Source organism: Theropithecus gelada, chromosome 14 (genome assembly GCF_003255815.1).
Source record: "Theropithecus gelada isolate Dixy chromosome 14, Tgel_1.0, whole genome shotgun sequence".
NCBI classification, from domain to species: Eukaryota; Metazoa; Chordata; class Mammalia; order Primates; family Cercopithecidae; genus Theropithecus; species Theropithecus gelada.
Window position 1 is genome coordinate 15,266,545 of NC_037682.1, and position 7,652 is coordinate 15,274,196.

The following is a 7,652-nucleotide window of genomic DNA, read 5'->3' on the forward strand; positions in this document are numbered from 1 at the left end:
GGGGTTCAAGAGATTCTCCTGCCTCAGCCTCCAGAGTAGCTGGGACTACAGGTGCGTGCCACCCGCCCAGTTAAGTTTCGTATTTTTAGTAGAGACAGGCTTTCACGATGTGGCCAGGATAGTCTGGATTTCTTCACCTCGTGATCTGCTTGCCTCGGCCTCCCAAAGTGCTGGGATTACAGGCGTGAGCCACCGCGCCCGGCTTTTTTGTTGTTGTTGTTCTTGCTCTGTTCACCAGACTGGAGTGCACTGGCACAGTCTCGGCTCATTGCAGCCTCCTCCTCCTGAGTTCAAGCGATTCTCCTGCCTCAGCCTCCCGGGTAGCTGAGATTGCAGCCGCCTGCCACCACGCCCGGCTCATTGTTGTATTTTTAGTAGAGGCCGGGTTTCCATGTTGGCCAGGCCGGTATCAAACTCCTGACCTCAGGTGATCCGCCTGCCTCAGCCTCCCAAAGTGCTGGGATACAGGAGTGAGCCACCGCGCCCGGCTGTCTTTTTCATTCCTATGTAGCTGTTTCAAGGTCATTACCTTCTATTCACTTGTTAAAGTATTTCTAGAAGATTTTACACATCAAGAGCCCATCTATTCTTACTGCATTTTATCCTTTAAGAACGTGATATATAGGGCAGGAAAGCATTGTGAACGAGTTCCCTTAATCATCTATGGCAGAAACTTTTAGCATTTCTGAAAAAAAGTTTGCCGGTATAAAATTTCTTTGATGGCTGATGAAATGAAGTGAATTGCAAAGAGGTTTAAGGAACCAGCTTCAGACACTTTACCGTTTAACAACTAATTGGCTCTTCTTTTTCCTGACTGACATTAACTTATACTGTTTAATACTTTATAGCAAGGGTAGGCAAGTTAAACCTAAAGTTAAAATTCAGCCTCCTTTTTACAGCCATTTAACAAAGAATATGTTTTACATGTTTAAGAAAAGAAAGAGAAAGAAAGGAGGGAGGAAGAGAGGAGAGGGAGAAAGGGAGAAAGACAAATTATGTTCAAGTAACTGATTTGGTCCATGATGCCTAAAATATTTACAGTCTGGCCCTTTGTAACAAAAGTTTGCCAATCCCTGCTTTCCACTGTAGGGAGCTCTTAAAGGTCTATTGAAAAAGAATTGAATAACTCAGATAACATGATGAATTGCGTATCCACGCTTCCCAGATGAAAAAAATGAACGTTTATTGTGACTTACCCAATAGAGCCCAAACTCAGGTCTTCGTTTTCTAGATTCAATATGCTTCAGCTTAAATCTCAACTCCACCACTGACCAGCTGTTTGATCTTGGACTAGTTACCTAATCTTTTGGGACCTCAGCTCTTTATTTGCAAGAAAGACATTAAAATACTACCTGTCCCATGGTGTTGCTGTGAAGTGTAACTGAATTAACACATAAAGATAGCTTAGATACTGCCTAAATATCACGATGTAACTTATTATTATATCTGAAATGCTTTTTACAGCATCTAAAGAGGCTTTTATGAAATGCTAGTTGAACTGTGTGAAAAAAACATTTCATACAGAAATTTTTTTAAAAGAGTTAAATTTATACATATTTCTCATGTATAATACATAATTCTCAGAGGCTTTTAATGCTAATATCATTGTGGATCACAAAGAGATAGAATTTTTAGTGTTTTCCAAATGTGCTTGACTATGTATATATGTATCTTTGTATCTACCTATGTTTTTAGGCATTGCTCTATTTATCTATGGATCTATCCATTCATCTATCTATCTATCTGTTGATCTACCTATGTATTGTTCTATTTGGGAGAAGGAGTATTTTATATCTAATTTTCTAAAAAGATAATTTTAAAAACCTTAATTTAGAAGATTTTTTCCCAGATTTCATTAAATGTTAGATCTCCTTTATATGATTGAGACAAGAACCTTTCTTTTTTTTTTTTCTTTTTTTTAGACGGAGTCTCACTCTGTCACCCAGGCTGGAATGCAATAGTGCAATCTCGGCTCACTGCAACCTGTGTCTCCCAGGTTCAAGCAATTCTCCTGCCGCAGCCTTCTGAGTAGCTGGGATTAAAGGCACACACCACCACGCCCAGCTAATTTTTGTATTTTCAGTAGAGACGGGGTTTCACCATGTTGGTCAGGCTGGTCTCAAACTTCTGACCTCTTGATGCGCCCGCCTTGGCCTCCCAAAGTGCTGGGATTACAGGTGTGAGCCACCGTGCCCGGCCAACATGGACTTTTTTTAATATAATTTTATTTCGTATTCCCCTACAGAGCTGAGAATATGATTTCAGCATATAAAGTGCTCAATAAAGGCTGGCTAGCTTCCTTGCTTATCTGCTTGCTCACTTGTCAGCAATTAGCCTGATGCAGGGCTAACAGTTTTGTAATTGAGAAACATGCGCAGTTCTATAGTAGTTCATAGGAGGGACGCCTTATCCTGAAGGTGAGAGGAAGATGAGAATTAGTGATGCTTTCTAGATAACTAATTTTTGAGTTGAATCCTGAGCTGCAAGCTTCAGAAATTAGCTAAGAAAATGAAAGAAGAAAAAGGTTGTCAGGCTGAGGGAGTTTCCATGATTTCAAGGAGGTAAGATAGTATTCAAGTAATTGGAGAGGGTAAGGGACTGGGAAGGGGTGAACCCATATTAAAAGCTAAACATACTAAGCAAAATAAGTCAGTCACAAAAGATAAAAACTGTATTATTTCGCTTATATGAGGACTCTAAAGTAGTCAAAATTATAGAGACAGAGAGTAGAACAGTGATTGCCAGAGGCTGGGGATAGGGAGAAATGGGAATCATTGTTTAACAGTTTAGAGATTCAGTTTCGCAAGATGAAAAGAGTTCTGGAGACAGATGGTAGTGAGGTGATGGTTGCACAAGAATATAAATGTACTTAACACTGCTGAACTGCACTTAAAATGCTTAAGATGGTACATTTTATGTTATGTGTATTTTGCAATAAAAAAAGGTTTCAGGAAAGAAAAGCTAGGCACAGCACAGGGCACTTTCCATATATATATATTTTTTTTTACTGATATTCACACTAACTCTGCAAGATACCTAAGAAAACTGCTTTGTAAGCTTTATTTACTGAGTAAATTTCCCAAAGCCAGAGACCTGGCAGGGGGCAGAGTCAGGATTAAACGCAGGTGGGGAGACTTTAAAGCCTGTGCGTTTTCTTGTAGGAATGCTTAGCAAGAAATTCCTTCACAGTGTCAGTGCCTTTAGAGGAACACTGAGGCAAGAGATATTTTTGGAGACTTCTCAACTCTCAGTTCATAGGAGATTGCCTCCCTCTCCTACAAGTTTAGACCCAGACAGAGTTTGGGTATTTGTTTCAGACACTGCAACAGAGTTGTTCAACTAATCTGTCTTTTCTACGCATATTTTTGCAATGTCGATGACTAAATTGCAAAGCAATTGATATATATTAAAAGTGCAAAATCCAAGAACCAAAGATTGCAAGGTGGATTCTACCTTCTAGTAATTAAGCTCGTTGCAATGAAGTCTTAGTTTTGTCCTTAACTATACAGTCTTCTGTTACCTTTATGATTTCACTTTTTGAGAATATAAATTTTGATCATCCAAAATAAACTTCAGTTTATAGTAACAGGAAAATAATGGCACAACAAATATTAGCCCATTATTCCAAAGCTGTGGTTATTTGAAAAACAGTAAGAGCTGACATTTAGTGGATGTTTACAGGCACTAGCTTTAAGTCCCTTTTATTTGTTTTCATCGGATCATCACAGAAACCCTATTGGTAAGTACATTTATTATTCCCATATGATAGATGAGAAAATTGAAGTATAAAGATTTTATGTAAAGTATCCAAGATTAGTTAGAACACAAGTAATCTGATGGCAAAGAGCTCTGAACCACTGTGTTATCCTATCTTGACTTTACTGTGTATTTAAGACTCATATATTCGTGGGTATTTTTGTTTTATGGAACTGTATCTCTATTCCTGCACTTATTTTTCATTTCTGATGCAATTATAATACATTATTTATGAAATATTATAATTTATGCAATATTTTAATTTTTAGTACAGTTTCACTTTTGTTCTTTTTTAAACATCTTTCTTAACATTTTAATGGTTTTTTAACATCTACTTTAACATCTTATTCTCATTTAACATCTAAATGAGAATACATCTAAATATTCTTATTTAACATCTACTTATTCTCAAATGATTTTTCTTCCAAATAAGCTTTAAAATCACATTATAAAGTACATGTGCATGTACAAACACAAATTCTCTTGAAATTCTTACCAGATTTTCAGCAAAATTGTGTGTTATTTTGAAGACACACAATATTCTTAAAATACTAAGTTTTACCATCAAATAAGCTTTAACAATTGCCTTAAATTTGTATTAGTTATTACATGTTACATTTATTGATATTTTATATTTGTGTGACTTTTGGCATTATAATTTTCTAACTAGTTATTGTCGATATGGGGAAAACTACTGTGTTTTACGTATAGTAAAAGCCCTTTTATCCAAAGCAACCAGTGCTTGATCAATTAATTGAAAAGTCAATTACAAGGAAATTAATTTTTTAAATGTATACATTATAAAAATTTAACTTAAGACATATAAATGAACATTTTTACCCCCAGCCCTCTGATATATGATCAAGCCTTTTTGTGTATGTGTTTTGTGTGGGATGATTATTGCAAACTGAAGTTTTCTTATGTGAACCACGTTCCCAAATCGTTGTCTACAATTTGCAGTATCAGTGTCTTTAAACATTCTTGTGAAACGAAATGCATGCTACATTATCCAAGATTTTTATGATCTTTTCCCTCAAACATATATAGTAGCTCTGCCCATCTTAGCTAATTCATCAGTAAGTTACTGTTTGTTTGCAACTCATTTTATCAAATAATTTCAAAATATTTACATTGATATCCATTGAAAGAATCCTCTTTCACATTCATAGTTCAATAGTGTATACAACATTTCATGCACTATTAACTTTTACAATATTAAGTGTGCTTGGTTGATTGACAGTTGGAAACAAACACAGTTGACTTCACAAGCAAAAACCTCAAATGGTGGGAGTAGAAGTGTTCAGACGTACTGGAGTGAAATCTTGCTTAGAACTGGATGTCCTATGGATACCCAACAGACAGTATGTTCCATAGAGGGAAAGAGAACAAAGTGACTAAATGGAAATTAGTTAATTATTGGTCATCTTAAGGAATTTCCATATTAGTTCTAACAATTTCTTAGTTGTCTTGAGGTTTTCATAGGGACAGTCAGATATCTATCACCTTTATTGGTTGGAGGACATGGCTTATTTCACTTTGTAGAACTTTCTGAAAAAATATTGAATAAAAGAGTAATAGCTTTTCCATGGTGCTATTTTTTGCCTCTTAAAAACATTCTTTTGCTTCTTAAATCAACCTAACATATTTTTATAGGAAAATATACCTATCAACATTTATTATAATAATTGATATGTTTTATTCTGCTTCCAAAAACTTTCTTAAAAATATTTTTTTATATAATTTCTTACCCATTTTTGTTTGCTTATTTTTCTTTTGAATGATAGTTTCATTCTTTCATTTTTTTTTCTTATTTTGGGGGAAAAGATAGATAGATGATAGACACAATGCATATTTGAAAAAGTACATTCTATTTGTACTTACTATTAAAGTAATTAATATTAAAAGGTAAAGAATATAAGTAGAATAAACTTTTCTACAATTATTCACATCTAAGTAATATTATAGTTTATACTGAATCATTTCTTAAACAGTTTGAGGAAATTAGCAGAATATCACCTATCTTCTCCCCTGCCCGTTTTTCATACTTTTCAAAATCAACTGAGATATTAGATACAGATAACCTTTTTTTTTTTTTTTTCTTTTTGAGATGGAGTCTGGCTCTGTCGCCGTCGCCAGGCTGGAGTGCAGTGGCATGATCTCGACTCACTGGAACCTCTGCCTCCCCAGGTCAAGCGACTCTCCTGCCTCAGCCTCCCAAGTAGCTGGAACTGCAGGTGAGTGGCACCACACTCAGCTAATTTTTGTAGTTTTAGTAGAGACAGGGTTTTAAAACTGTTTCCCATAATGCATTTTTCAAGAACTATATTTGAAATTTTTGTTCTTTATAAAATAATATTTGAAATAATTACTTAGATATAACTGTATTTTACTGTGCTTTAATTCCCTCCACTTTTTATTACAAATACACAATATTGACTTTTAATTTTGATATTTTTAACTAACTAAATTTTTTTAGTTGTTTTCAGCATAGATATGAAGGACAGAATTCCAGAGCATTGGCAAACCTAAAAAATTCCGACAATTTTATTGAGCATAGGATTCATTGATCAGAATGTGTTTTACTTAAAACATCATGTCCTGGGTTTTTATGCCACAAAATAGATATTTTAGATAAAAATTTGCCTGAAAGTAATTTTTTATTATTTTTTAAATTTTATTTTATTTTTTTAATTTATTATTATTATTTATTATTATTATTATACTTTAAGTTCTAGGGTACATGTGTATAACGTGCAGGTTTGTTACATATGTATACTTGTGCCATGTTGGTGTGCTGCACCCATCAACTCGTCAGCACCCATCAACTCGTTATTTACATCAGGTATAACTCCCAGTGCAATCCCTCCCTCCTCCCCCCTCCCCATGATAGGCCCCGGTGTGTGATGTTCCCCTTCCCGAGTCCAAGTGATCTCATTGTTCAGTTCCCACCTATGAGTGAGAACATGCGGTGTTTGGTTTTCTGTTCTTGCGATAGTTTGCTGAGAATGATGGTTTCCAGCTGCATCCATGTCCCTACAAAGGACACAAACTCATCCTTTTTTATGGCTGCATAGTATTCCATGGTGTGTATGTGCCACATTTTCTTAATCCAATCTGTCACTGATGGACATTTGGGTTGATTCCAAGTCTTTGCTATTGTGAATAGTGCTGCAATAAACATACATGTGCATGTGTCTTTATAGCAGCATGATTTATAATCCTTTGGGTATATACCCAGTAATGGGATGGCTGGGTCATATGGTACATCTAGTTCTAGATCCTTGAGGAATCGCCATACTGTCTTCCATAATGGTTGAACTAGTTTACAATCCCACCAACAGTGTAAAAGTGTTCCTATTTCTCCACATCCTCTCTAGCACCTGTTGTTTCCTAACTTTTTAATGATCGCCATTCTAACTGGTGTGAGATGGTATCTCATTGTGGTTTTGATTTGCATTTCTCTGATGGCCAGTGATAATGAGCATTTTTTCATGTGTCTGTTGGCTGTATGAATGTCTTCTTTTGAGAAATGTCTGTTCATATCCTTTGCCCACTTTTTGATGGGGTTGTTTGTTTTTTTCTTGTAAATTTGTTGGAGTTCTTTGTAGGTTCTGGATATTAGCCCTTTGTCAGATGAGTAGATTGCAAAAATTTTCTCCCATTCTGTAGGTTGCCTGTTCAGTCTGATGGTAGTTTCTTTTGCTGTGCAGAAGCTCTTTAGTTTAATGAGATCCCATTTGTCAATTTTGGCTTTTGCTGCCGTTGCTTTTGGTGTTTTAGACATGAAGTCTTTGCCCATGCCTATGTCCTGAATGGTACTACCTAGGTTTTCTTTTAGGATTTTTATGGTATTAGGTCTAACATTTAAGTCTCTAATCCATCTTGAATTAATTTTC

At 35.6% G+C, this 7,652-nt stretch overlaps 1 pseudogene; it reads left to right on the forward strand.

Moving 5' to 3' along the window:
• The first annotated feature begins 663 nt into the window (after positions 1-663).
• LOC112605841 overlaps positions 664-7,652 on the forward strand; it is a 10,718-nt pseudogene continuing 3,729 nt past the window's right edge.